Genomic DNA, 6,000 nt, shown 5'->3' with positions numbered 1-6,000 from the left:
GTGCCTCTATCCCTTCAGACTCACACCAATGTGCCCCATCCCTCCAGATCCACAGCAGTGTGCCCCATCCCTCCAGATCCACAGCAGTGTGCCCCATCCCTCCAGATCCACAGCAGTGTGCCCCTATCCTACCAAGATGCCTCATTCCTCTCTCTATACCAATACCATAGTGCCCCATCCTCCCTCCACATAGCAAGATGCCCCACCCCCTTGCAGACCCACACCAAGACCGTTTGCCTCTCCCGAACTACACGCAGATAGCCCCAGCCGACCCCCTCTAAAACCACCCATCCTAAACACTCTCACCAAACATTAAATTCCCATTAGCCCCCTTTGATCTGTTAAACACCACCATCCCTACAATGTCCCTTTTCTAAGCCCCCCCCCCCCAATACCTTTCACGTGGAATAGATGAAACTGATTTTTAAAGTAAACGTCATTTTCCGCTCCCCCGTCTCAATCTGGTGTTTTACAGGAACTTTCACGGTATCCCTAAGAAAATGACAATAATCTCAGCCAGCCAAGAACACACAGTTTCCTGCTGCTTTTGCTGTCTGGCAGCCAGAGTGTTCCCCGGAAAATCACGAGGAAGGGACAAGAAGTCGTCGAACTCTCCATCTGATGTCTTGCAGAAACGTTGGTATCTCGAAGACAATGGCCGCCTTAGCCTCAGCCAGCTAAGGGCACGCAGATTCCGATTGCTTTCTGCTCCCTCATCTCCATGTGGTCTTGCAGAAACGTATCGGTATCTCGAAGGAAAGGTTCACCTTAATCTCAGCCAGCCAAGAGCGCGCAGATTTCGATTGCTTTCTGCTCCCCCATCTCCATGTGGTCTTGCAGAAACGCATCGGTATCCCAAAGAAAATGTCCACCTTAGCCCCAGCCAGCCCAAAGGACGCAGATTCCGGTTGCGCTGGCATCTGAAGGGGTCTCCTTCACTAGCTCACGAAAATCCCAATGATGACGTCGAGCGTACGTGAATGGCAGGAAACGTGCCTAAAGTCACGTGAAGAAGAGTGGGCGGGGCGTTGCTATGGTCCGTTTCTTGGATGGGAACTAGACACTACCTTTCAGAAAGTGTCGGCAAACTTTGAAACAAACACCCAGTGAAATCGGGTCTCAATTCATGATGAAAGCACCGTAAGGCCTCTCTTTACCAAACGCTCCTTTTCAGTTTCCAGACATCATCAGGTGAGTGCATGCATTCATTAACCTAGATCGTTCTTGCACCTTTGTTGTTATATTGGTAAAATGACACTTTTGCAACCTCTGGAAATGGAAATGCACGTTGAAGAGGCTGCAGCTGAAGCTGTAATTGTTTGTATTGTACTTATCACGCGTTGAAATAAAAAAAAAATGGTAAGTGACTTTCTACACATCTGGTTTTGAAATTATACCGGGCAGCCTTTTGTTGTTGGTATCGTAGACACAGTAGCTGCTCCGAAGCTCATTTCCATGCAGTTCAGGCTCTGGAATATTACTCGCAGGGACTTTTGTCAGTGGGACACCTCTCGCGTTCGGCACCTTAATGAGGGTGCACGATAGGAAAGGTGTCCCGCTGGGAGGACAATGTGTGCTGAGCAATTCCTGCTCAGCACGCACATTGTCCTGGCAGCGGGAAACCTAAACCTTTCCTAAGGGAGGGGTGTCCTGGGAGCTCCGGGCAGCAGCAGAGGGTCTCTTAAATTGCTCTGTGTCATGGGAGGGAGTGATCAGCAGTGAGAAGGAAAGGGTGCATAATGCTGCAGGCTTTATGAAATAATGACTATGGCTTTAGCCAAGGGTGATTTGATAGGCTCACATTAACCTGCATGATGCTTTTGTGACTTTGCATGCAGGATGGGAAGAATAAAACTAAAGCCATACTCTCATTGCTCAACATATTTTTCTGATGATGTATATAATGTAAAGCTAATTATGAAAGAATAGTTTATTTTGTAATTTGCTTTCAAGGCATTTCTACAAATAAAGTATTATTTAAGCACATGAAATGCAAAGGGAAACAATAAATATCTACATCAAGTAAACCTGTGAAGATGTGCTCAGTTGCTTAAATTGTCGACATGCCGGTTTCACCATTTGACGAAGTGTGTGATCCTGGGCAGATCATTTAATCACACTGTGTCTTATCTGTAGCTCTGTACGTGATTCACTTTAGAGCTTACGTTAATATATTATGCTAAAGGAGTGGATTATGCATATAAAACACACCATGGGCTCTGATGAGAGCATTAAGCAAGTACTGATGCCAAGTCAGGCATAATGGGTAGGCAATTTCTCTGTATCTTCTTTAACTAACATGATAGTGAAATTGCATACTTCTAGAGCCTCTGGCCCTGACGGGACATGTAATGCACTCCTACGTTTAGCCCCATAAGTATGGGCTAAAGCTTTATATCTGCTGTTCAGATGGATTGGTATGAATGGAGTGCTTCCAAAAACATGGCACGAAAGTGTAATTTTGCCGATATTCAAAAAGGGGGAATGGAAAGACCCTCGTAACTATCGTATGTTGGCGATGCTAGACATCCCGGCAAAATTATTTGCAAAAGTATTACTTGACGATCTAGATACATGGATAGAGAGGAATAAGATCTTGCCGATCTATCAAGCGGGGTTTCGTGCGAATTCTTCCACTACTCACAATATAGTTAATTCAGTATCAGCAGTTGAGTACTCATGGAATTTCCGCAAGTTGCCAGTATATGTGGTGTTCATAGATTTTTCTGCAGCATTTGATACAGTGATAAGAGACAAACTTTGGAACAAATTGAAACTGTGGGGGATTCCAGAAGGGCTTCTATTTATGATACAACTACTCTATTCTGATACTTCAGTCAGGGTACGCCTAGATGGCGAAGGATGGCTTTCCCAATCAATCCCCACAGTTTACCGGGTAAAACAAGGTTGCAGACTAGCAGCGACACTGTTTAACCTTTACCTGGCCGATTGTATGAATGAGGTAGACAAAAATATGTTTAACCCAGTGAAGTTGGGCACAATAGAACTACCATGGCTGGGCTATGCTGATGATCTGGTCCTTTTAGACTATACGCCGGCAAGGCTTCAAATAAGGCTAAACTGCCTGTTCCTCTTTTCTGAAAAAATGGGTTAAAGATTAACATCACAAAAACAGAGGTAATGGCCTTCTTGGGCAACACGAAACAAACTTGGTCCAACAATTTTAAGTGGATGTTGCACTCCGAAAGACTCGAAAAAGTTGTATGTTACCATTATTTAGGAGTCATAATCGACTCCAAGCTGCTATGGAAACAGCATTGGGAGGCAACTAAACTTTTATGCTTAAATAACACTGGTGTGATCAGTAAATTCATAGGGAAACAAGGAGGTATCTCAGCAAATACAATCTTATTATTATTATACGCTAGTAAGATAATATCCTGTTTGTTATATGGTGCTGAGATCTGGGGAGGTAAATTTGCCAATGAAATGTGAAAATTAGAAGGAAAAATTTTAAAATCATTGTTTAGGTTACCTAGTACAACATCATGTGAATACATTTTATTAGAAAGCAATTTTAGATTTGCGAAAGACATTTTGGAATATAAATCAGCAATGTTATATGCAAAATTAAGTATGCTAACTACTAGTACTTTTGTGGTTGAACTGATAAATACATTTATCATGGAGGGGCATAGAAAACAGTTTTCATCTTTAAGTAGACTACACGCTGTATATGTGAAATGGGCGACAGTTAATGCAAAGAGTTGGCTACTCCTAAAGCAAGTTAAGATTAAAAAACTTTTACAAGGAGTGATATATAGCTATGCAAAGGAGCGTGACATGATTACCCTGTCCACCAAATCCACAAGTGGTTTATTTGTAGAGCATTGGACGTTAACATCTGTGAAACCCAAATATCAATATGCCTTTCCCACTGCAGCAATTGTGAGACAGTATCTTATGTTCAAATTTAACCGTTGCGACACGAATTCTAGGAGCTAAACTGGGACTTGTGAGAAATTTAAGGTTTTGTAGATTATGTGGTATGTTAGAAATTGAAACTGCCAAACACTTGTTATGTAACTGATATAGTCTTGTACCCATTCGCAAAAAGTACCTTTTACGCTATAAGAATTCTAGTCCATCTGAGGATGTTGAAATCATTTGGAAAAGATTGATGGAAGGTAACGATATTAACTTGGTGTATCACATGATGAAATTTTATGCATTAGTTTTAACAATTTTAAAGGACCTATCAGAGGATAGTTTTGTATGAATAATTTTAAATAATCTTGGATTGTGTGATTTTGTGTTTTAATCTGTTTGTATATGTAAAGCCATTTTTTGGCTATGAACATATTATAAATAAATAAATATAACATGCTGTTATTTTTTTTATTTTTTTAAAGCCTGACTATAGACTTGCTCCTTATAAAACAATAGTGCAATTAAAGGTATTTTGCACCACAAAGTTATTTGACACTTGGCTTATTATGGCAACTTATTCTAAAGTCACTTACATGGTGCCTCCAAGTATCATAGATTGATGCGATGACCTTTTCTTTGAAGTTGTTTCTGTTGGTGCAATCCATATTGGGAGGTTTGTATGTATTTTGCCCCAGAGCACATGGACAGTACTACGATAGTTGAGTTCCCTGCATTTGTAATGATTTGCAGTTTTTTTTTGTTGTGTTAAAATGCCAACTGCCACTAATGTTACCAAAAGTAGATTTGGGCGGTTTGTGGGCGCAAATGAGACCATATAGAATTGTGTAAACTGCATTTGGGGGGGAAAGTAGCAGGACTTATTTTGTGGCTCCCCCCCCACTCTTGTAATGCTGGATACTCCCCTGGGGGTGGGACTGTGGGAAGGAGGCAGCGGGCCAAGGGGGCTGGCCTCCGGCCAGGTTTCGCAACACAGTATCCCTTCATAGTACCTAGTCCTAGCGATTTGCATAAAAGCAAAGCGCATTATGGGAACATCATAATGTCCACGATTTTAAATGTTAAACATGCCTTATAGTGTTTCAGCTAGAAGCCCTTTTAAGTGAATAATGGACTCTTCTTTTTTGATTGGTCACAATATTCATTCTAATAAAGAGATGTCTGTAAATTGCAGGACACACATACTAGTTTGCACAGCTGCAACGTGAAGATTTGGCAGTTTCTGCCTGGAGTGCTGAGTCTTCTGAAAGCTCAGTTGAAAAACCGGGTACTCGTGCATGCAACGTAACAAACAGACTGCTTTCAGAAGATTAGCCAGTGCTCCGTGCCGAGTCTTCTGGAAGCAGTCTGCTCGTTGAGCCTGAGCGAGACATGTGCTGACCCCATGGTTCTGGGGGACATAGCAGAGCAAGACGTGTTTTGCCAGAGCCGTGCTCCGTCTTGTTCCGTCTCATTCCCTGCACTAATATATATATATACATATATATAAAAATACCTGCGCTGGCTAATGATTGCAGATGTGTACTGTCTCCAGTTCCAGTGCCTACTCTGAAATAATGATTCCCCAGGCCTAATGGCTGCAGATCTGGTACTTTCTCTGGGGTCCACTGACCCTTCTGTGGTTATTAACTGCAGGCACAGTGTCTGTTCTAGGTCTAATGGCTGCAGACACAGAAACAACACCCCAATGAATATCAGCAGACACTACCTTCTCAAGCACTAATTGTAATGGCCCCCCACATCCTCTGGCTGGAGCGAATGAGTGCAGACACAATACCTGCTCTGGAGCTAATGACTTCTGATGCAGTATGTACCTGCTCATCAGCTACACCTGACCATCCCTGCACTGGGGCAAATAATTACAGACACAGTACAGTGAGGGGAGGTGAGCGTTGCAAGTCACGGCCATCTGCACCCGCGCCAGCACCAGGGAGCGCTGAAAGAACTGGTAAGACCTATGATCCGAGGTCTGTTTGCGGTCTGTTTTGCGGTCTGTTTTGTAAGGCTACCGGTGCCTGGTACTTGGGGGTGCCTGGGGAGCAGTGCTTTGGACATGCCCTGTGTTTCCCCATAACCTGTTGGTCAGGCAAC

The 6,000-nt window shown here is 43.0% G+C and overlaps 1 protein-coding gene across 5 annotated transcripts in view; it reads left to right on the top strand.

Annotated features, from left to right (window-relative positions):
• The first annotated feature begins 1,030 nt into the window (after positions 1-1,030).
• The window catches only part of RGS12 (regulator of G protein signaling 12), a 1,255,576-nt gene continuing 1,250,606 nt past the window's right edge, over positions 1,031-6,000 (top strand). For all 5 annotated transcript variants that reach the window (XM_069632045.1, XM_069632046.1, XM_069632044.1 and 2 more), the window contains exon 1: positions 1,031-1,191. The gene's annotated coding sequence lies outside the window, so the exon portion shown is untranslated. The remainder of the gene's footprint in view (positions 1,192-6,000) is intronic.

This window comes from Ambystoma mexicanum, chromosome 6q, assembly GCF_040938575.1.
Source record: "Ambystoma mexicanum isolate Mex_15411 chromosome 6q, UKY_AmexF1_1, whole genome shotgun sequence".
NCBI lineage: Eukaryota > Metazoa > Chordata > Amphibia > Caudata > Ambystomatidae > Ambystoma > Ambystoma mexicanum.
The sequence above is the reverse complement of the archived record's forward strand: the minus strand, read 5'-3'. Positions and strand labels throughout refer to the sequence as shown.